The 25,223-nt window shown below is 37.4% G+C and overlaps 1 protein-coding gene across 7 annotated transcripts in view; it reads right to left on the bottom strand.

The window, feature by feature from the left end:
• SULF1 (sulfatase 1) overlaps window positions 1-25,223 on the bottom strand; it is a 301,035-nt gene that overhangs the window by 89,093 nt on the left and 186,719 nt on the right. For all 7 annotated transcript variants that reach the window (XM_021555564.3, XM_077783280.1, XM_077783279.1 and 4 more), the window contains one exon: window positions 7,969-8,066. The gene's annotated coding sequence lies outside the window, so the exon portion shown is untranslated. The remainder of the gene's footprint in view (window positions 1-7,968; window positions 8,067-25,223) is intronic.

Genomic DNA, 25,223 nt, shown 5'->3' on the forward strand with positions numbered 1-25,223 from the left:
ATGAAGCTATAGATTTCGAGCTGGAGGTTTGACAATTCCCTCAGCTGCATGCTCAAAGGCACAGGGCCCTCTTGGGCAGAGGCTACACTTTGCCAAATTCATTGAATGAAAGCTAAAAAGACCCTGATCCACCCAAACACAGAAACTTGTCATTACTTGCACTGTCAGTACCTAAAAACATGTGACCTTTGCTGCTGGCAAAGTAACATCTTATAGCCCAGAGGTACATCAAATGAGCTTAACACAGAGTCAATTTGACACTAACATTAATCTAGGGATTGTGGACTTAGGAGAATCACAAATTTTCTTTTATAGCTTGAAGCAAGTCAAACATCTCCCTTTATCGAAACAGTTTTTTTAGTTTTCTCTGCAGTTTTAGCAGCATACATTATTCTACTTTAGTCCCTTGTTTAGTTTGTTTACATTAATCCCTTGTTTAGTTTGCTAGCATCCATAAAATTATACATCATTGAAATGGCTGCATTTCAATGAAGGGTGAAATGATCCCTTGTTTTCTTCATATAGTGAAGTAACAATGCAACATGAAAATGTTTTACTTTATTTATACTTACAGAAAGGACCTGTCTACAAAAAAAAAAAAAAACAACTCAGCCAATCGACCAACCAAGAAAATCCAGACAGTGAAACTTCAGAGCTAAAAATCTCTAATGCTGTTTTTAGACAGAAAGTGCACGCATTTCAAGTTTGCATTTTAAAATGCAAATAAAACTACTTTGCCGCTATTCAATATGCAGATCAAGAATGCACATTTAGTATTACCCTACACTGAAAATTCAACTTAAAAAGTGATGCTTTCTTATTCAGCAATGTTTGCTTGGTGAATAACAGATATAGGACTAAAGCAAGAGCAGAACCAGAAGAGATGTCTTCCAAAGACAGATGTCTCGTTTAGCTGTTATAATGGTGATAGTCTAATAAATAAGTCTACATAGGACATCTAAAACTTGGAGGCAGAAAACTTTTTCTACTCAAATGTATCTAATGTAGCCCATCTACCTTTAGTAACAGTGATTTCTAAGATAGAAATTATATTTGTAAACTTGCTTGAAGAAGCTGATAGCTTTAACAGGATCACTGTAACCACCATGAACCATGGAAGACGTGGAACTTTTATGACACTAGTCATATGACAGAGTTGCACATTCATGAATATCACACAAATTTTTTTAGAAGTCAGTAGAACAGTAGAGCTGTTCTACCATTCATATATTCCTGGAATGAGACAGATCCCCTCAGCTCTCTCTTACCACAATTTCTCCACCTATTAGTATTGCTGTTTTGTCTATTCTAGTTAATAGCTTTTGAGTTAATAGTTAGATCTTTGTTAATCCCGTATTTCACCATCATGCTTCACCTTAACCTCTTTTTATTTTAATCCCAGCCTATTTGTGTATGAGATACAATATTCAGATGGGAAGAAAAGTTTCAACAGAGACTTTTCTCAACAGACTCAGCAGAAAATTGCCATGCATCTGAGAATCAGATAATGCATTCTGAAGTTGGTACAACAGCAGTTAGAAAAAGATAGAAAGAAAAATAAACATCACCACTTCCATCCCAAAATATTCTTAAAATGCATATCTTCTTTTATATGGTTAAAAATTCATCATGATCCCGATGAGTGCTTTGAGGCATAAAATACATCCACGATGTTCTGAACATGAGAGAATATAATTCTTCTGGACTTTTAAGTGTAATTTTAGCATTAGACTGTGCAAGCACATTTCACCCCTTCCATGGCATCATGGCCATGGGGATAGTTATGAATTTATCTAAATCACAAATTAAATACAAAGTTTAAATTTTCACAGAAAAACTGTTTTCTTTTGTTGTCTTATTCTGGATTATTTCAATAGTTACGCAGAGTTTTAAATATTCAGGAACACACAGTGTACATGATGGTTTAATCTGGTACCATTTAAACTATGAAGTGGGGAAGGCCTGCTACCTAAAGAAAAAGTTAATGTGTCTATAAGAATCTAAAAATGCTGGGTAAAGAATGTTTTCATTTCAGTTACAATTACTGTGTCATCATATCTTTATTTGCTTTCAGTTTGTTGCATGGTTGAACATTGTCACTCAGTCATGTCTTTGGCTATTTATAAATATAAATTTAATGGGTATAAAGACCTGCTTTGTTAATCAGTGTTTATATTTTATTGCCTTAGTCATCTTAACTCACATGTCACAGAATTTCAAAATGCCATAGAATCTCTGAGCACTGAGGGGTCTGAGAACACCTTCAATGGGAACTGTTGTGGCTTGCACCTTCCAGGATCAGTTCCTGGAGATAAATATTCTCCCTGTGTGATATGTAGCTGTCGAGCCATGAAGCCTGGGATTTCTCTGGGGCATTTATGAGCATCCCACTGCATTACCCAAGCACTTCACAATCTTGAATGTATCTGTTCTGTGAGGTGGTGAAGCAATGTTTTCCCTGTGGCATTGGCTGTAGCACTGTCACACAGGAAGTCTTGCCAGAGCAAGAAGGTGGGACTAGATTACTCTAAATACTAGCTTATCCAACTAACTAGGGCACCAGTTTTCTCACTGCAATGTAGCACCAAAGAAGCTGAGAAGGGGATATCTTTCATAGAGAGTCTCATACATACACCTCTCTCCTCTGTACATACTCCTATATATTAGGAACCACAAAACTGGCTGGAAACCCATGAATTTTTCTTCCACATGAGGAATAAAGTGTGAAACATGGTTGAATTCTTCCCCAGAAGTAAGGAGGCAATAGGGAAAATGATTACAAATTGAGGTGACAATAAGAAATGATGTCTTATGTAAAACATCAAGGCAACTACAAATGCTGGAAAGTTTTACCATTAGTGTTTCTTGGCCCTGAGTCAGTAAGCTGCTTCATTGCTATGTCAATAGCACATACATAAACACATGTCCAAATACTTTTCTCACTGCAAGTAGATTTAAGCAGTTGCAGATACATAGTTTTTTTTCTGGATGTCCAAAAAAGTCCTCTGTGAAAAAAATGTTACCCATATACCCATATACCTCACTCAAAAAGCATTTACAGTTTTACTATTGCTTTATCTCACCACTTATGTGACATTAGGCAGTTCTGCCTGTTCACATGGTTTTGCTTTAACAGTTTTCTTCTGACATTTTTCGCTTAATATGTAAAGTCACAAAAGAGTTTCCTTTCTAGCATTCTTTTCTTCCTTTCCCAGACTATATCTGTGATCTTGTTCCCACATGCACCTCATAAAGATAAACAAGGCCAAGTGCAAGGTCCTGCATGTGGATCAAGGACAAGCATGGACTGGGCAGAGAAAGGACTGAGAGCAGCCCTGAGGTAAAGACTTGGTGTGTTGGTTGACAAGTTCAGCATAACCCAGCAATGTGCACTTTCATCCCAGAAAGCCAACTGTGCCCTGGGCTACATCAAAAAGAGAGTGGCCAGCATGTCGACGGAAGTGATTTCACCCCTCTACTCCAGTCTTGTGAGACCCCCACCTGGAGCGCTGCATCCAGCTCTTGGGGTTTTCAACACAAGAAGGACATGGAATTGTTGAAGCATGTCCACAGGAGAGCCATTAAGATGATGAGAAGGCTGGAGCACCTCTCCTCTGAAGACAGGCTAAAACAGTTGGGATTCTTCAACCTGGAGAAGAAAATGCTCCAGAGAGGCCTTAGGGCCTTTTAGTACTGAAGAGCAGGAGGGGGACATTTTACAAGGCTATGTAGGGATAGGACAAGGGGGAATGTCTTTAAAAGACAAAAGGATCAATTTAGGTTAGATATTAGGAAGAAATTCTTCTCCATGAGGATCTTTAAGGTGTCTTCCAATACAAATCATTCTATGGCTATTATTCTATAATAATTAGAACCCGAATTATTTTATAGGGCAACTTTGCATTTTTGCAAGAAAAATGTTGAGATAATTTTGAATCAAATTACTGGCATGAAGTGTAGAAGTGTAGAAGTGTATGGTTTAAAAAAAAAAATCACAATTCTTAAATGTTCATTTGATGGGAAATATTTGGGAGGAGGTAGGGGAAATAATGACACATACAATTCTTCTACAAAATCCACCTTAAAAACATTTCTTACATGAAATACTGGAAGTATTTTATCGGCCTATGCATGTTTTATTTTGGTGTCCTTGCATGGTTATATTTCTTCAGCAAGTAATGACTGATACTGGACAGGAAGGAAGTGACTTGGCTCTTACAGGAAAAAAAAAACCCTGCCACCTAAATGTTAGAAAAGGCTTATAAATACTTCCAGAGACTAGCAATTTGACAGCTGAACTTGAAATCCTAAGAGTAAACTTAGAAAAAAAGTTCCTGCCTTCATTTTGGTGCAGGTTGGAAAGGAAGCTATTTGGATCTCTTTTACTCTTGCCCTTGTCTCTTTTCCCGAGCACACTCTGAGCACACTGCCCACCAAACTGCTGACCGCCTGTTCCTCATTAAGGCATGTGGTGCAGAGAAACACGCCAGTAAGAAAACCAGTGAAGCAACATAATCAGCAGCTGAGAACCCCTTCCCACTAAGTAGCAGGAGGAAACGAAGGAGAAAAACCTCATCCTTTCTCTTTGCAGCTCTACTGGTGTGAACTAATTTAATAGGGATGAGCAGCCACAAAGGCAAACAAGTTAAGTGACATGTGGTAGGTTACAGATATACTAAAAACGAAGCCAAGAATCTTCATTTTCACAGCTTCTAAAGGGAAAACTCTGAGATCACAGACTTTCTACTGTATTGACAGTCTGTAAAAAAACTCCCTCTAGATCTTAATCAACAGTGTATATAGAGAAACATGGGAAAGGCTTATGTGTGAGAGTGTGATGGGAAAGAATGGAAATGGAAAAGGGTCTTGTTTACCAGGTCAGATCAGAAATATGATGTAGGCAAGAAAGTCACAAAATGGAGAGGAAAAGAAGGGGCAAATTTGTGTATTTTTCTAATATCTCATTTTTCCAGCTATAACTATTGTAGTTAGAAATCATTTATACCCCCACCCCACCTTATCTTTCAGCTAATAATCCCCTTCTACATAATACACTTTTCCTAACTGAGAAACTTGGCAATATGAGAGGAAAAAGAGTCAGTTTTGTTGGCAAAAGTGGAATATGCTACTCAGAGAACTGAAGTCACTGATGATAGAGATCACACAGGGGGTATGCAGAAGTGACTAGCTTCTTGTCAGGCTTGTCGGCAGATAATCTTTCTGTGGGTGCATGTCTGAACTTGTATAGGCACGCAATACAGAGATGCACTTCTCTGTATGGGTTAGAGGACTTTTCCTAAAGAATCTCCCTATTTTTGGTGGGTATTTCCTTGTGACCTTTTAGCAGGAGAGAAAGAAAAAGCCTCTAAACAAGAAGAACAATTGACAAGATTCTAGCTAGAGAAAAGCTTATTACAGATTCAGCCCAACTTGGCTGCATTCTGTGTAGACAAATAATAACAATGAAGTATCACAGCACAGAAAAAGGAACTCTACAAAAAGGCAGGAGCTCTGCTGTACATCTGCAAACAGGACTCTCAGCAATACCTTGTTGATGGGCCCGTAGTGCAAACACAGTAAAATGAAGGGTGATGCACTGAACTGCAAGAAAATATTACATGCTCTAATACTCTGTGTCTGTTCCTCAGCTTCCTAACCTCTCCTAGCAAACTGCTGACTTGAGATTTTTCTGAATTATTCTGTGAGACCCATCTGACCATCTACCCAGGTTTCTCTTGGAGACACTGCTGGTCAGCCCTGTTCTCTTGACCTCATACATACTCACTTTCTTAAGTCCTGTAACATGCAAGTTTCTCCAGCTCTCATTTCAGGATCATGCTCATTTCAGATGGACTGAAATGGGTATTTCAAGCTCTTTCACTTCCCAAAAATAAACTGGGAATCCTATGTATACATTTGGAGCTGGAACTGGGATACATGTGCAGGCAGCAATGAAACTGCATTTCTAAAAAAACTGACCCCCAGGGTTCAGTAGAATTCAACTTAACTGAAGTTGGATCCTGGAATGTCAGTGGATAATGTGCCAGAAAATTCTTTGCACTGAGTGTGTCATTAATAGATTATTTACATAAGAGACATGATTTTTAAGCTTCAGGTCAAAAAGTTGACTTTACATTTTTCTTGGAACTTTCCAACTATTTTATCCAGGGTGCAAGTGATTACACTTTATTTAATAATAAATATTCTAAAGGCATTCCTAATACTGATAAATATGTATTATATTTATGTACATTCACAGTTATAGGTACATAGTATAAGACATTATGGTCCTAAATCTGTAGAGAAAAGGTATGCTTATAAACTTGTAAAATTTCTCTAGAACAGCAGATAATGTAGTCAATGAAGAGTGAATCACTGAAATTTCATGTTAGACAAAAAAATGTTCAAGCTTCAAAAAAAAATTAACCTTTGGATCAGCAAAAATGGCTTGGAATTCTTCCAATATAACATCCTTCTTAAGATTATTTGGGCTTCCTGCCTTTGGTAGACTGGGAACATGACCAAAATGATCACTTGTCATTTCATTGAGTAGGACTGAAAGGTATGGAAATAATAATCCGATCCATTCTCTCCATCAAAATCAAGAGCACTCATCTATATCATATTATTCATAACTTCAACTTCTGTGGAAATCTGTAGTATTTTCTTGGCCTTAGTCTGGTTAACCTCTTTCAGAGCAACATAGGAAAATTATAGATAAACCTATAGGTAAACATAGTAAAATTTAGATAAAGCTGGGAGAGAAAATTAAGTTGGAAAGTAAGTTAATTACTAGATCACTGGTATAGGAAAGCCTGGATATTCTGATATGCTGCATGCAAGAAAATAATATCTGCTTTATATGGGACCATTATGCAGCCACACATCTGGAGGGAAAATAAAGCAGATTGAATAATCTTATGTTAATTCTAGTAATTATGAAACATTATCTGAAGATCTGGAAATTTAGATATTTTGTAATTAAAATAAACTATGAGCTAACATGTCAGAAAGTTACTGGTTCCAAGAAAATCCCATACAAAGACTTGCATGTGAAATAAACTTGATGTATACCAGCTGTCTTTCACTGCTAGCAATGTCTTAATTTTAAGTCCAAATTTACCTCTGCCACACATATACCTGCTATTAAATCACATGAATTCGTAAATTGTTTAACCAGAAATATTTTATGTAAATGAGGTGACAGAAAATAATATCGCTGAGGGGAAAAAATGAATCTCAGAGCATTTCAAACTTCCTGCTCTGTGTTCCATCATGTGGCTTTATATTTTTATTTGCTATGCTGAGATGTATGATTTGATACCGAGTCTATTGCCATAATTCCCACATCACGAGGTCACCACACAACTTGGTAAGAGTTCCACCTAAAAGTCAGCCAGACCTTGAAAGCACAGTACTACCACAGATATTTTGGAATTGCTTTGGCAGAGTCGCATAAGACAGCTTGCAAAATACTTTTTCTTTACCATGACCAGCTGCATACAGTGATATTAGGTTCAAGTTTTCATAATTGTCATGTTCACATAAACAAGGGAAAATTCCAAATCATTATTTTTGCTTAATGTATATCTTTTCCTACAGGAAAACTGCACTTTTATCTTGACATAACTGAAGCCTATTAAATATTCCTTTTCATAAATTCAAGACAGGCATACAGTTTTTCACAGGATATTATTAAATAACCACAGAACATAGAATTCCTGGATGTCTTAAAAAATAAAGTTAATAGTAGCAAACGTTGGATTGAAAAGCTATCTGTGTAATCATTCACTGGGTTACTAAAATGTGAAGGGTCCTTGGGTTAGTCTTGAGCCTTTAAAGTTTGGCAGAATAGAACTTCCAGATTTACTACAGCTTAATTATTGACCTGACATAATACTTAAACTATGTAGCATAAGTTGATGGCTTATTTGGTTTAATTAATTACTGAATACACATATTTTTTACCTTTGAAAATTTCCTGAAGTTAATGTGCCTTGGTTAATTTTCATAGCATTGGATAGAAGTCCGTATGTCTTGCTCAGTGAATTTATTATGGGCAAAACCTGCAAAAAGGGGAGAACACATTAATACTTATAACTACTAAGAACCACACAGTTGTAACACAATCTCTGTTCATACCGGGTTTAGAATTTGTTTGTAAACTTTAACTTATGAATTCCTATTTACTTAGCTGTATCACTCTGTAGAATCAAGTTTATCCACATATAATTACCTTGCTTGCAAGTCAGCATGTTGCTATAGTTAAAGTAATTGAAACTGAGAGCCTTAATATACCTCAGTTCTATAACTTGACAGGATATTTTCTGAGAATATTTGTAATATTTTAATTGAAACTTCTGTTTTGGAGATACTTGTCTAATTCATAATTTTTCGGCTGTCCTTTACTAAAATTAGATAATACTGAAATCATATATAAATTAGCACAAACTATTCCATTTTGTCTTTAGGCATTGAGAGGTAGCTACCAGTATCTGCTTTGTTTATCTGAATTCCTTGCTCTTTTTCTTCCTTTGATAAAAACCAACTGGTAAATATCAACTTTCTTGCTTCTGAACCAAGGTTCATTAAGACTCCAGATATCAAAGGCAAATTCAGTCAGAAGGTTTCCCTGACAGAAAAAAAGAGCTTTGCTTCATTTGTTTTCATGAACACAGGAAATATTTTGTTGACGTGAGCCATAGTTTCAGCCTCAACTCAGCACAAGCTTCTGACAGAAGAGACACCACCTTCCCCCACCATCCTGGCAGCGAGTCTCCCCTGGATAGGTCAGCACAAATGCTTCTGGGCTGAGGGGAGCCAGGTGAGAGAACAAATCTGTCCAAATACTAACCATAACCTGCCAAAGTCATTAGAGCAAACTAGCAAACAAGATTATTTCTTAGATGGTTCAGCCCTTTCACTTGGCTCCCTGTGTTGTCACACCAGTTCCAGTGCTCTCAGAAAAAGGAGGAGAACCAGGGGATCACCACACCAGAAGTCAGCATGTGCAGCTTGAAGCCCTTGCCTTGAACACATGGGCACTGAAACCACCAGACAGTGCTTCCCTGCCTAAAAATCAGCCTGTCAGTTAAAAGGGCATCTTTGTAGACTTTCTCATCCTCTGTTGTGAAGTCTCTTTGTCAGTCTGTCTGCTCCCCTTCTCCAGGATCTCTCTCCATCTGGTGCACCACCATTCTGGGAAGAGCAGCCAGCCCCTGGTTGTCCAGTGCTTGAGCACTCTTGAACAACCTAGAGGGCTGACTTTGGTTTTGGTTCTTTACTGTTTTTTACAGCTGTTTGTAAGGGCAGTGGCAGAGAAGTCTATCTCTTTTGAGGCTGGTGAGCGCAGTTAGATTCTTCATTTTAGAACTTCTGAAAGGTCAAACTGAACCTTATTAGGAAAGCTCTGGTGACTTGCACAGACACCATCAATGCAAACAATGAACACAGATGGGGAGCATTATTTCAGTCACAGCTGGGTACCTGGGACAAAAAAAAAAAAAAAATCCCAGGATAACTGGGGCATTTATAGCTCCCAGGGAATGGAGTGGGAGGAAAAAAAAGAAAGGATGAAAGAATGACCTCTCCCTTCAATAAACCCAAACTGGAGATAGTATAAATCAAAACTGAGGAACCTGAAATACATACAAGGCTAATATGCTGCTACAAAATGAAATGTAACCTTTTCTTTTCTAATGCAGAACAGGTTAATACAGTGGCATAAACAGTAGACTCATTGTCTCAGTTAATTGGAAAGGATTGTGAATTTTAAATCATCAGTTTTTAGGCAGCCAGGATTGTGAAGGTCTGAATAAGTTTAAATCAAAAGCTGCCAGTATTTGGGAACTTAACAAATTACCTCATAGTTATTAGTATGCCATAAATAAGTACCTGCAGTATTATGGTCCTCTAAATCTTACCTTTTTCTTATGCAAGAAAGAAATATTGTCATTATTTTTCCACTCCCAGTTCAGTATTTTTTTTTTCTGCAATAAATAAACCAATAGAAATTATAGCCATTTCTAAGCCATAAACTTAATAATATTTTGGAAGGAAAAAAAACCAACAAAAAAATCACTATACCTATCACTTTACTTCTAGGAGTAAATCCCAGCACAGTAAGAAAAACATTGCATACATGAATGTTTTTTGAGCTGTCCCATAAACTTCACTAGGACCATGGTTTCAAATTTCAGCAAGGAGCAGTTACAGCAAAATACATTGGTACTGCAATTTTTTGCTTTTATAAACAATTATTTTTCTTATTTAATTATTTTCTTGATAAGATTATGCAGGCAGCATACAGTATCTACAGAAGGCAACAGCTCTCTAAAACTGCTTCTGCAGGTGCAAAGCAGAAATCCAGCAAGACTTATCTAGATTCCAGCCAGTAAGTTCAGTTAAGCCTGCTTCCTAATAAATCAAAATATAAACAAATGTGATGTTAGATTTTCAGTTTGGTAGTGGCTTTGAAAACCAGTAGGTCTTCTGCAATTTCACCTTGAAAATTTAAGCTCATAATCTGTGCTGAACACTCTTAGTGTTTAAAAAATACACAGGTATGAAAGAACTACAGAAGTGAAAATTAATATTATTATTGTTTTACATAATATGTGGCTTTGTATCTCTTTATTTGAAAGATTAGTTTGTCCAGCTTTTAATAATGAATTATTTTTGTTGTTTGGGTTCCAATTTTTTAGCAGGGTAGTAATTGCTCGGATAATTAGACTGAAGGGTTTCTTTGATATTATCACTAGCTACTATTGAACCTTTTTGCTCACCGTTGATGTCATATAAAGTTATGGGCAACTAATGAAGACTTGGCTTTCTCTCCAGATACCCTCAGCACCCTTGGGCATGTATATTGCTTGGAGCAAGAGGTTAGGAATTAAAAAAAGGCACTCTCACAGTCGATGACCCTCAACACAACTTGTCTGTCCCAGTGGCCACACAAGCTCTCCTTTGACCACATCAGAGGAGCCAGCAATGCTCTGCCAACCTTCTGAGTGCCATAACTCTTTGGTGACCAGCACTAGGGATGGGTGAGTGCATCAGGCCCCTTCCCACAGGAGCTGGTTGAATGAACAGGCGTTCAACCAGTTCTTTTTTCTCACAGCAAAATCTGTGATATAATGAAAGGCCAAGAAGTCAAAAAAGACATGTTTTTTCCACTTTCTGTGTTAGCTAGACCAAGCCTCATGGTGTGAGGAAATATCAGCCATCGGCTAAAGTACAAGGGGATGTGAAGGAAGGATAGGCATGCAAATACTTCAAGATGATTAAGCATATTATTCCTTCAGTTTTAAAACGTTAATGATGTCTTACTCTGTTTTGTAACTGTTGCTTGTTGTAGCTACATGGGAGAGGTGGGCTGTGATGCATCAGGCCAGATGTTTAGCTTTAGTAATCTGAGTGCAAATCCCACAGAAAGGATGACTGCGTTGAAGTACCAAAGGATGAATTTTGGCCCTTAAATTGCTATTAAAATGAGTATTTTTTCCCTATTATTGTTGTTGTTATGGGAAACAAATTGGGCAAAGAATTTTTTGGAAGGGAAGGGCTTTCTAATGGCCAAGAATGTAATAGCAAAGAAAATAAAACAAATTATTAAGATTACTAAGCTAATGAAGAAAACAATGGCTAGAATACCAAGTTAAACAGAAAGAAGATGTTTAAAAAAACATCTTTACATCATTCATGTTCACAGTCAGTAAGCTGACTGCATGTGGACAAGAAAATATCTTTTTTTCATTTGTAAAAATATCTTCCTCTATCACTGAGAGAGAGATGATTTTCTAAATATACTTTTTTTTTTTTGCTCACTGCAAACAGAAGATATTAATTTCAAGGACATGATAAGACAAAATCAAGAATTACCTAATTGCACCATCTGGGGTGAAACACTGGCTTTAGGAATCTCTTTATCTATACATACAAAAGAATAATATCAGATGATGAAACGGAGTAATGATGAAATAAGCCCTTGAATGACATACTGAAGTCAAACAACACTGGAATCAACAAGAATCCTTCCATTTACCTAAGGAGGTGTGATCAAGTCCATACAGAGCAGAAAACTACATATGGAGATGGTAACTACCATTGTCAAAGTTTCCAGATCCCTGTTTTCCACATTCATGAACATATGAAATTACAATGTTTTCCTGTAGGTGTACAAAAGAGTTTGTTATGACTTAACTTTTGAGAGGAGGTTATATCATAATTTGATTTTATGGAAAAAGGATTAATTTTTTGCTTTAAATACTCCTGTGTTTAAAGAAATTGAATTAGAATTTTAATTTTTATTTTCTTATTTTTATTCCTTGGGTTTCTGTGCATCATTTACTACCAAAATTCTTAGTATAAATTCTTAATACAGACAGTAACTTAGTCACAATGCATTTCCAAACTGCGGTACAGATGGAAACGTGGCATCCCATGATGAGAAAGGCTTACAGCACACTGTAATACATAAAATGATTATTTATTGCTTCTGCCTTTGAGCAGCAGGAGTTTAGATACTGCCAGATGGCATATTGTTTGGGAATTTGGGGGAATGTAAATGCATATGTGACACTGAAATAAATCTCCCTGTATAACATAGATAACCCATAAAACATAGGAGAGTTTACTGTGTGCAGGACTTTTCCCATACCTGGGACATATTGGTGATAAAAAGTTTTCCAAATCATTCCAGAAGTGGTAATACATGGTGGTAACAATCTCCTGGGGCTGCAGTCATCTTATTTAATTTGACAAAAGAAACACTGTCACAAAGCCTCCAAGGAAGACCTGAGGGACTGCTGGGAGTGTTGTGTGTGATTCATTTCATCTCAGACAGACCTAAATTTATACACTCAGTTTCATGCCAGAAGGGAGGTCTTTCAGAAAACAGGAAAATACCACACCTACCTCTTCCTACAGACTCAGCCCAAGACATGTTCCTTTCTTCATCAGACCTATGACGTACAATGACCTCATGCAGCAGTTTCCCATTTCACTCAGAAACAACTTTATTTCAGTGGACAATTTGGTGATTTCTGTGTGCATTTCCATATGTATAAATATTCTATATATAAGTTAGAAGGGCAACATGATTGCAGATGTAACTCACTGAAAACAGAATGCCCTGGAAAATATTTTGGTGGCAGACTTCACAATTGCCAATAAATGGACAGCAGAATCCAAATCCAGGTGCCCAATATTATTTTTTGCTGGACTACCAACAACAATGATTGCAAAGCAGCCTGAGGAACCACAATTTATGCAAGCATTGAATTTTCTTCTGGCTTTGTCTTTCTCATTGACTTCAGTAGGCAGTAGGAGGTATTTCTGGATAAGGATATAACTTAGTATTACTCAGAACTGCACTCCATTATTGACATATAAGGGATCTTCAGTGTACACAGAATTCTCACACTGTCTGGCACTGTTATTTGGCCATCTAGCATTGCTCATAATAGATTGAGAAGATAGAGTAGTTAAAAGGCACCAAATGTCAGCAACTTATGAACCTTAATGACTTCAGCACTCATTCAGCACTACTGCCATCACAATGGAAACATCTATTTAAAAAAAAAAAGGATCAGCCTACGAAGATCAATACATCTATTTCTGTATTCCAAACAGCACAGTTATAACTAATCTCATATGCTTTTAGATAGTCATAACTCAGTAGGATTATCTCAGACTAATTTATAAGCATTTTTGATCACTTGCAGCTGAAGATGGCTTGCTACCAATATACTGGATATACAAGGAGCAATTCAGCATCAGTTATTAAATGACCCCTGACGCCCATTTCTGGGTAAGAAGGTACAGAAGAAAACTACTTGAGGTCACCTTTTTGAGAGTAAATACTGCTTTTAGCAGTCATGAGCAACACACTCAAATTAAATATAATTAAGCTACATAAATACTTTTTCTCCTGAAACAAATTACTTCAATAATTTATTTTTTCATTATTTTAGTAGATACAACTAAAAATAACAGTAGCAGTTGAATGTTTGAAAAAGATGCTAGCCTGATGCAGGAATCTATTTTGCTACACTGTGAAAAAATGCTGATACAGGATTCAAGTCTGCTTCCCAGTGTATTGCTAGCTAGTTGGTGACAAACTAGGCATAATTCTTAACTTCAAAAGAACAAAGGGGAAAATTCTGCTTTATAACATAAATGTAGAAAGCAAAGCCAAAAGTTTGAACATTAAGAGTACTAAAGCAGAAATACAATAAAGTCAACATAGTAGGCAATAGAAATATAGTAAACACTCGACAATAATAGAAAAATACGAAATTCAATATAACTTTATTACTTTATATAGAACTTGTGATTTTTCTTCCTTGATATAACCAGAGGGGTTATGGCATTGGAAGAGCAACCGATGTCATCTACCTGAATTTGTGTAAAACATTTGACAATGTCTCCTTGTCTATGAACTGGAAATGTGTGGATTTGATAGACTGAAAACTTGTTGGATAAAGAATTGCCTGGGTGGTCACACTCAAAAGGCTGGGGTCAGTGGCTCAATGTCCAAGAGAAGAGCAGTGAAAAGTGCTCAGGGTTTTGTATTGAGACTGGCACAGCTTGCCTAACACACCAAGCTGTGTGGTGCAGTTGACACCCTGGAAGTGGGGATGCCACCCAGTGGGACCATGACAGGCTTGAGATGTGGGTCCATGAAAAAATCATGAAGTTCAATGAGGCCAGGTACGGAGGGCTGCATCTCCATTGAGTTAGTCCTGTGCACAAGCACAAGCTGGGCAGAGAATGAGTTGAGTGCAGCCTGGGTAGAAGGAATTGGGGGTGTTGGCTGACAAGAAGCTCAACATGATCCAGCAATATGTGCCTGAAGGCCAGAAAGCCTGTGTCCTGGGCTGCATCAAAAGAAATGTGTCCAGCAGGTCAGAGGTAGTGATTCTTCCCCTCTACTTCCCCTCTACTCTCTCATGAGACCCCACCTGGAGTGGTCCATCAAGTCTTGGACCCCCAACACAAGAAGCATGTTGAACTGTTGGAATACACCCAGGGAATGGCCACCAAGGTTAGAGGTCTGGAACACCTCTCCTCTGAAGCCTGTCTTCAGAGGAGAAGAGCTGGGGTTGTTCAGCCTGCAGAAGAGAAGGTTCTAAAAGGACCTTAGAGAAGCCATTCAGTACCAAAGAGGGCCCTACCAAAATCTGGCAAGGAACATTTTACAAGGCCATGTAGGGGCCGGACAAGGAGTAATGGCTTCAAACTGAGAGAGTAGGTTTAGATAAGATATTAGAAAGAAATTCTGTAGTGTGAGGGTGGTGAAGCCCTGGAAGAGGTTGCCAAAGAAGCTGTGGATGCCCCATCCCTGGAAGTGTTTAATGCCAGGTTGGATGGGCCTTGGGCAGCCTAGTCTTGTGGAAGGTGCCTCTGCACGTGGCAGAGTTTGGAACTAGACAATCTATAAGGTCCCTTCTAACCCAAACCATTCTATGATTCTATGCATCTATGATTGGTTTTATTTGGCAAGTGTACTAATTCTGAATATAAATAAAGACTCTGGGGATGGATATTCCTGTTACCATCATTCCAAGAGCATCAATAACTAAGGAAACGGGCAAAAGATATGTGCCATCTTAGAAACACCAGAAAGGCAACAGAATCTCCTTGACATAGTCTTCTATACAACCACTATAATTTTTCAGGATGTAAAGCATTCCCATGTTTCTAGTATGGAATCATGAAGGGAGAAAAGTATTAATTTGTATTTGAAGGGATGTCCATCTTAGTTGGGTGTTTGAAAGACATGGCAGCCACAAAATAGACTTAAAATATTAACTAACACTCAAAATACATGAAACGGGAATTTCTTAGATGTGACTTGAGCGTTAATGACCTCTCAATTATATGTGTACTTTCTTGGTTGATAAAATACGAACATATTCCTCTGCCTTACTGTTCTGGCAGATTATTCAGCAGCAAAATACAGCTTTTTGTTTAGCAAGAAACACAACCTACTGACAAGGTTGTTTCAGACAGAAAAATATCTCAGGAGTCTTATAATAAAACAGGTTTTCCTGTATTTCGGTACTTATAATAACAAAGTCAGTGTGACTTGAAATTTTACAACTCTTTGTCGCCTTCTGAACGTAAAGAACAATGTCACTACAATCCATTGATCAAAAAGCAAGATGAGCTTAATTAAAAAATTTAAGGAGCAATTGAGGAAAATGAAACATGAAGGTGAGGAAGGAGAGAAAGAAGTTTACTTGCTGGAAATTTGCCTCTGTTATTTGGGAATGCAGAAGTTTACTAGAAACAGATAGAAAAGAAAATAAATGTAAGTGATAAATCTTTTGTGTTAGCTTGTTAATGTCTGTGCTTTTTAAAATTTTTATTAGCTTTTTTTTTAAGAAATGTGGAACCGTTCCATGGACACAACTGAGCTCTGCCTTCTGTTAAGGGCTGCAGCACCATTGAAGTTTGAAATAATTTAAGCGGTTCTTTTGGGCTTTCAATTCCCCCCACCTTCTTTTTTTCTTTCAGTGGATTGAAATGTGACCAAATAGCAGCATGACTGTGAATGGAAAAGATAATTCTCACATGACATTCTTCTAAGTGCTTTGGGGAAAATGCACACATACAAACACATTTGCTGATGTCTGATTCAAGATGTGAAAAAAGAAAAAAAAGAAAAATCTATGAGGGTTTTTTTTTTCTGAAATTGGAAACACACTTGAAAACTCTCCTTTGTTTTGTGTTTGTCTCCTTTGATTTGTTTTGTTTGGGTTAATTATGACTTTTGCTTTATGTTGCCGCAATAGACACTAAACATTTGCAATATATTTGCCGAGATTAAAAGAATTATGGGATGAATTTGTATCTATTATACAATTAGCCTTAAGCAACACTGCTGTAGTAATCAGTGTGAATATATTTTTATAAGTCAAAAAGGTGACTTATCAGTTTATCCAGACATTTTGCGTTCTCAATACATTACATAATAAAGAGTGATAACAAATGTTGCTCTTCAGGAAAAAAAAAAACCACTCTTGTTGAAATCTTATGTTGCTATATTAACAAAGGTGGATTAAAGATGGAGGCAAAAAACTCATGGATTGGCTGAGAAGTATAGCTTGCACTGCCTCTCTTGTGTCTGTGCAATTTGTTTATTTTTATGTCCTTATATTGAACTTAAAAATGGAAAAATCCTGAAGAAAAGTATGTCCAAAACAGTGAAAGCTACATTAAGTATTCTAATGCTAGAGATACAGGGATTTACTTCTGTTGTTTTGCCTCCCACACACGTGCCCACAGAAAAAAACATTCACTTTCCTTATTAAAACATGATGGTGGAACTAGTTCTTACTAAGACCATTTTTTCCACATCCTACTCACAAAATCTAAATTTGATTATAGTCAAGCTTCAGCCACATTGTCTCCTCTTCCAAGGAGAAGGGTTTTTTTAGCATCTATGTATCTTTTGAGTTTTTCCAGCGATATAAAGGACTGTGAAAACTCTTAGTTATAAAAGCTATTTTAGATCTTAAAAATTCATGTCTACTTTCTTTCATCCATCTCTTCTATTGTATATTGTTATCTTTTCCTGAAATCTACAGTGAGAAAATTGGTATCAGCATTTCTCCCCTTAATATCATGGCATACAATATCAATTCACCAGTGAAACTCAAGGCCCTGATGTACAATTTTATATGCTATTAAATGAATAAATTAGTTCTTCCAATTATTCCATTTTCTATAGTCCTATCTTTGGACAAATTTACTAACCCTCTAAATCAGCAGAATATGAGGTCTATCCTGATGGGAGAGCTCCCCAGTGCTTCTTGTTCATATCTTGGCATATAAAATACCATTTAAAAATACTTCAATGTGCATCAAGATACAGAGTAGCTGAGGAGATTCTATGGAGGACATTCATCTTTGTTTGCAACAGGACTTCTAATTTCCAGGAGATTACAGGAGCAAGAGCCAGGAGGACAGATTCCAAAATCTCCCTGAGGCATCAGAGATCAAGGATCGGTGCAGAATAAAGATCTGTGTTGAGGCTCCAAGCTACAAGTGAGAAATCTTAAGACAGTATTTCAGACCCATCATCTTGCTGAGCAAAGAGTAGATCTAGCAGGCTGGTGAGAAGGAGAACACTTTTGCCTTGTCAGAATTTGTATGTCTAAATTATCCTGCTCAGGAATAGACAACTTATTCTCTTCAGGAATTTATAGGAGGAGCTCAACCCTTGTAGGGTCAAGATCTTGTGGTGCAAAGAATACTGGTAAAAAAATTAGAAACAGCCTTCAGATGAGAGTGGTCACAGATCTCTTTGCTACAGGGAGTACCTTTACCACATGCCTGTGGGGCTCCACTGTCACATTTGAGGAATGCTGAGCCAGTTTCAAAACATCAAAAGCGAGTTTGCACTGCTCCAAAATGTCAATAAATGCCACTCTAGACAAGCTGTGAGTTTCAGAGACACTTACTGATTTGTGGTGATGACTGCTATTACATTATGGTTACCTATGACCAATTACAAAGGAATGGATCATGGAAAAGCATAGAGAAAAAAGCCAGGTTTTAGGATGTAAGTGTTGCTCAAGTTTAGGTTGTTTTGAGTATTTTTAATGCTAAACCTTATAAAAAAGTCTCATAAATAAGTATTCTCCCTTACCACAACCCTATACAAAACCATGGAGTTTCCTTTCACTTTCCTCATACTGTGAAACTCTGACAAAGATTGCTCAGGTGTGGACTGAGCTTCAGAAAACCTGTATTCATGTGTAGATGTTCAAGACTTGGATGACTGGTGCAGGTGGTCACATCACTTGCATAATGGATGAGTCAACAGCTGATCTTCTCTTACATGCCAAACAAAATTCTTAATAAAAAAGTGGTTAAGATATTTTTTCTTATACCTGTAACAGGAGAAATTAAACTTGTGTTTCCTAGAATACTACCAGAGGTTAGTAGTGTTCCTAATTAAATGCCTGGCATTGAATTAATTGAATGTTCACTGCTAGTCACAAAGTAGCTAAGCTCAGAGAGCAGGAGGCTTTTGAAGGGGGCAGGTATGAGCAAACTCAGGTAGAAATCAGGCTAAAATTAACACAAAATATTCTCTAAACTAGGGTGGCTTTAGACTTTGCATGTTTTAAGTTGATAAATTTCAATTCTAGTGGTAAATTCTTTATCTGGCTACAAACAGAATTTTAAAATAACTTCATAAGGACAATACATCCATCAATAGGATATATGTATATTGGACTAAAATTAGATTGTTATAATTGTCAGTTCTAAAGTTATAGAGACATATAAGAAGCACCACTATGGAGAATCGACAATAAATTATGGGAAGTAGTTCCAGCAACATGAAGATGAGGAAATGCAGCATTGCTGTAAAGCAGCAAGATATTCAGGGGAAATAATACCACTAATGTCAATGTTAATAACAGTTCCAGGCTGTGGGATGCTGTTGTTTGAAATGCATTTATTTTAGGACTCAAAAAGTTAATTCAAAGTCTTCCTAAACTTCTGTTGAAGGCAATAAAAATCCATGCTGAAAATAAAACCTAAACTCAAAGTAAAAAATCTTGCATAGTTTTAGTTTATATGTTTTAAGTAGTAGTCCTCAACACTATTTAGTTGGACTGCACAGTAAACAACTGAATTTGAGATACTATTTGAAGAATACCTTATGTGACAGACCTAGCCAAACACAGGAAGAGCATCTTCTCATTTGAATGTATTTTGAGAAATATTTCTCCTGCAGTTCACTGTGACTGGAAGATCTATTTAAATGTGAGCTAAGAACAACTGCACATATCATAGGCAAACTATAAGCTGGAAGTAATTGCTTTATATACTGCTTTTTATAAATATCCAGTTTACTCAAAGGAACTGAGAAGTCAGGATGAAAATTGAGTATAAAATTTAATTTAAAGTAAGATATTGAAAACAAGTTGAGGGCAAGTGTTTGAAGCAAGTAACAGTTATTAAGTTACATAATGACACTGAATTGGAGGTAGCAATGGATCTCCTCAAGACAGGACTGACAGAAGGACCTAGGTGGGCTGGAACAATAGGCCATCAGGATCCTAATGGAAATCAGCAAGGACAGACATGAAGTCCCTCTGCTCAGAGCTCATTAAGTGGCACTTATGCTCAGTTTTTGGACCTACAGTACAAAACCAGCTGTGATGAACTGCAGCAAGACGAGTGGAGGTCTAGCAAGATGTTTTAGGGATGGAGCATTTGCCCTGCAATGAGAACCTGGGGTTGTTCCTCCTGGAGATTAGCTGGACATGGCGAGGGTCTTCAGAGCAGCTGCCCAGTGCCTGTAATTAGGTTATAAAGGGAGAGTGTCAGGCTCTGTCAGGAGTCAGCAGTGCATGGCAGGAATACAAGAGATAAGGGGCATAAGCTGAAACAAGTCAGACTGGATATAAATCAAACTTCTTCTCTGAAACAAAGTCAGATAGCAGAACAAGTTGCCCAAGACACTGTGCACTTAATATCTTCAAGGGATTTTCAAGATGCACCTGAATAAAGTCCTGAACAACAGGCCCTGATCTTATAGTCTAGTTTTAGCACCACCTGAGACCTCCCGAGTCCTTTCCAGACTGAATGTTCCAGTGTGTGAGTATATGAAATATTTGATATATTTGTGAAGGGCCTGGTTGAGAGTGTCTTCACAGGAAAGGTTGATGTTCCTTATTCTTGACAGAGGGATAAAGAATTGACTTGACCATCTCCATTCAGAATATTTATGGATGAACACAGTGCTACTCACACAATTGAGCTTTGTGAGGGTAAAACTTACATTGAGAACTAAACCAAAAAGAAATTTCAGTGTGAAGATTGGCCGGTTCTTTCCCTGCACTACACAGTACCTACCACTATTACTGCACATTATTCTGTGTCTTGTAACAAAGCTCCATGGAACACAATTCGATGTGGTATAACAAATGGAGACATCCCAAACTTCAAAATTCAGCGATGGTTACTACTGAGACTGAGAGCAGAAGAGAGCTTCAGACCAAGCTTTTCTCCTCTCAAGAGTGGGTACCTGAATAACACGACTGCCTTTCCATTAAAGCAGCATGCTCTGAGGACATGGTTCCTGCTGTCTCTGAAACTTTTTTACAAGATGACTGAAAAATACTTTTGGAGTGAGCACACCATGGACTGAGACCCCCTATCTAGCCAAAAGCATTCTGTCTCACTCTGTGTGTGGCAGTAGTAGAAATGATGCCCAGACAGAAATGAAAACATAGCAATATTTCTAGATTTTTGCAGAAGCAATGCACTCAATAAATTGCAAATGCAGCAATTCTGTTCATTTGTTCTTAATGACAATAAGGAAGATGCTTGGAAGGCAACCATTAACCAAACAGATTTTTTTCCCCAGATTTGGTAATCTCTAGCAAGAGAACTGACAAAATCATCACTAGCAAAATAGAGCTGGAGACATGAAAGAAGAATGCTTGACACTTCATCATCAATGTTACAAGCTATTAATTTCCCTCTGAAAATCCAGGGTAACAATTTTCATTCAGAAAAGATGAATGACCATAACAGGGAAAGTAAACATGAACTGTGAAAAGTCTTTCTGGTTAAGCTGGAAAGGCTTCAGCCAAGATATTTCCCACTTAACCTTCATCAAGAAAAAGGTCAAAAAAGGCCAATGTATTTAAGCAGGGCACAGGATGGAACAGAACAAAACTTCCTATGAAAAAGATGAAATTCACATTCTTTTGGTCTTCATTAAAACTATTCCACATCACTCCACACTTTCATTTAAAGCAGTTTCCTGACAGCATTGGAGACAAGATCTAAAGCATCTTTTGTCAAAAGAGAAAAGTGTAAATAGAAAATAATTTGTGTACTGTACACAAAACAGGGAAAAGTATGAAGGATGCATAAGAAAGAGAAAAGAGAATAATACCTTTAGCCTTAGCAAATTGTTTAAACGGTGGTATGCAAGGTAATCATCCACCCTGTGTACTTCCATGTACAGGTACTCTAAGCTGAACAGTTACCAAGGCATATGTGGCTTTACCAAAGTGAATTTTTTTTTTATATGAAGCTTCTAAGGAAGAAAATATTTTCTTCAAGCACTACAAAAGAGATGAAAATTAATGTCTACAGGTATGTAATTTCCAAGCTGCTTAGAAAACAAAATAGCTCTGCTTTGACACTCTCACCTCCTCATGTCCATAACACAACTATGGTTTCTGGGCAACAGAATATAATATATGGTAAATGTCACACTCAGGATTTCTCCTGGAAGAACAGATAAGTATAACTTTGAGCAGACAGATACATGAATGGATCAAGAGATATGTGTAACAAGCACTCAGAAATGCTACTGAGAGAGAAAAATAATATATTTTCATTCCTTTCTCCACTCACCAAATCTAGTCTACCTTCCTTTGGGATATCCATCTGTCATGATTCAGACTCCTACTCCATCTATTTTAGAAGTTTCCTAGTCTCTCAGTCTAATATGTGATGTCTCTTGCCCTATAGTGTCAGCAGGGTGCTTTCTTGCCCACCTCAATTTTCATCCTTCATTGTTCAGTATCATTTTTCCTATAACTGTATATGTTGACAATTCATGAAGTGGGGCAAAAAGCTTCTTCAAACAATGAGAGTGGCCCACACAGAGATTTGAAGATAAGGACTGAGACATGGACTCCTCTTTTCATACCAGATGTGACTCAGCAAGGTGTCTGGAAGAGATGGGTGAGGCATTCTAGGAAACCTGCTCTATCTCCCTGTGTTAGGCTCTCATCCAAAATAACTGCAACACTTTTTTTAGAGATGAATTTTTTGACAGTTGGGTATGACTTCAAAAACCCAGACTCATAAATACATGCATTACTAAGATCAATTCTGAACTGAAAAGGCCAGCATATTCTTCTACTGTAGGCAGGGAAATAGCAACTCTGGCAGTCACTAGTGGCTGGAGACTAAAACAAACTAGTGAATAGTTCAAATAGCTACCAGATTCAACACTCTGGTACTCCACATGTCTGTGTCCCTCTTCCACTGTCATGGCAGCACTAGTGTCACAGTTCGGGCTTCATACTGAGCTGTGATCCTGCAGCAAATGCAGAATGGTTAATTACTGTTGTTATCGGAATGGTCTGTGACTGAAGGGCAAATAATTCCTGTAGGAAATGAAAATTTGCTCTGCACTGTATGTTGCCCTGGGGTTTCCAAGGTGTGTACATGAGTAATCTCCATCAGAGGAGTGAAGCAGACAGGTCACAGCAGCAGCATCACTCATCTGAACTTGAGCTGCTGATGCCCATATTGATGACTTCATTAAACTGTACACAGTATGTAGGAAACAGCTTTATTCAAAGCAGCCTTGAACCAGCACCCAACAGCAGTGTGATAGGCATATGAATATCATTGCAGAACTCCCTCAACACAGATTCAAACTCCTCAGCAACTGATCCTCTCTAATAACCCTCTGGAATTCTTAACAACAGCTAAGGATTCTTACACAGCATATAAAAGGAGGAATACACAAAGTACACATGATATTCTTACACTGCAAATGCTCTGCAGCTACCAGAAAGAGCAGTAAATTCTCCATCCTTACATACAAGATAGACAGGGTCATCAAAACACACAACATCAAGATAGAATTTCACAATGTCACTTGTCCAAGACAGCACATACGTCAGATATACTTAGCCATGTCCTTGTTTTATCTGGATTTTGCAGACCACTTTGCACGTTGGCAACTATTATACTCTCTAAAGGTTTCACAGGATTTGATAGAGGTTGTCTTTGTGCTATAGATATCCATGGTACTCAAGACCAAAACAAATAACTGCAACACAGACCTATTTCTTGAGACATGGTTTATAACATCTCAAACACTTTACAAATAGATGATGTGCAAAATTGTGCAAAATTTATGAAGAGGAGATGTTTGCAGAGCAATTTATTAAAAGACAAAATGGGACGTGAGCTGCAAAGGATGGGGAAAATCTGAAAAAATGGTGTACTTCTTTCAATACCTCTCTATAGCTGCACATCTACCTATGTTGAACTGTATTCTTTTGAGGACTCTGGTGATTTCTGACTATTCATACCTCAAAGTCTCTTCTTTTTGTCCTTCCTCACTTCAGAGGATCTCTGTTTTAGACGAATGCTCCATACCAAGCAGAAGGAAAACAAAACCCAAATTCAGTGGCTTTTTTCACTTAGGAGTTGAATTGCAGAGCAGTAGAGCTCAGGAAGCCTTCCTCTGTAAGCCTATATATTGGCAATGGAAGGAAGTTTACAGTGGGATAAAAAAATACCAATGTCTTACTGTTATAGAAATAAAAGAAACTACTGGAATTCCTGACAGTTACTTGTGTTTACTTCAGAACATTTTTATTGGTCTAACTATGGTAGTTGTCTCCCTAAATCCTACCACCTCCTGGTGGCCAAGCAGATAGTGTTACAGTCTCAGTTCATAAATTTGCCCTAGATGTATAATAGATAACAAGTTAAATTCACATGTGCTTTACTAAACACACATTCAAGATTTCACATGTTATAGCTAAAATAAAATAGCGGGGAATTACATCAAAGGAACCTTTGCTCAATATTTCTACAAAGATTGGATTAATGCAGAATTCTTTATTGTCACAAAGTTACCAAAACCCTAATATTATTCTAAAATCTATTATTCTTAGCATTTTTGCAGTCCTCATGGAAAAATAAAGTGATAGCTAAAAGACATCCTTTGCTGGTTCTTTACAGGATGTTCAGCTTATTATTGCACTACTGTTCTCTAATTTGTGACTGGCATACTCCTAGGCAGTCAAGTCACAGGGAAATAATCCTCAAAAGATTTAGCATAGGTAGATCCAGAAACATGGGTCCTGAATATTTTACTTTTCTCTCTTTCTTCCATTCTTTGTTCAACATCTTATTCCTCTAAGATCATCCATTATTCGTCATTGTGATTTTGCTCCTTGTGGGCACCACCACCACCATCTCTGATTCCCCTAAGATTTATCTACCACACTGGCCTTTGAAACATTCCTTAAGTAACAACACTGAATGATTTTTAAAACCTTTTGCTGTAACCTGTATAATTTATATCTACATTTTTTGCTCAGCATAACCCAGCAATAAAACAGGTGACACTTTGGAGGAGTACAGAGTTCTATTTCTACAGTTAGCACCAAAACTACATTAATCTAAGTATCCTAGTCTCTTCAAGT

Source organism: Lonchura striata, chromosome 1 (genome assembly GCF_046129695.1).
Source record: "Lonchura striata isolate bLonStr1 chromosome 1, bLonStr1.mat, whole genome shotgun sequence".
Lineage (NCBI taxonomy): Eukaryota > Metazoa > Chordata > Aves > Passeriformes > Estrildidae > Lonchura > Lonchura striata.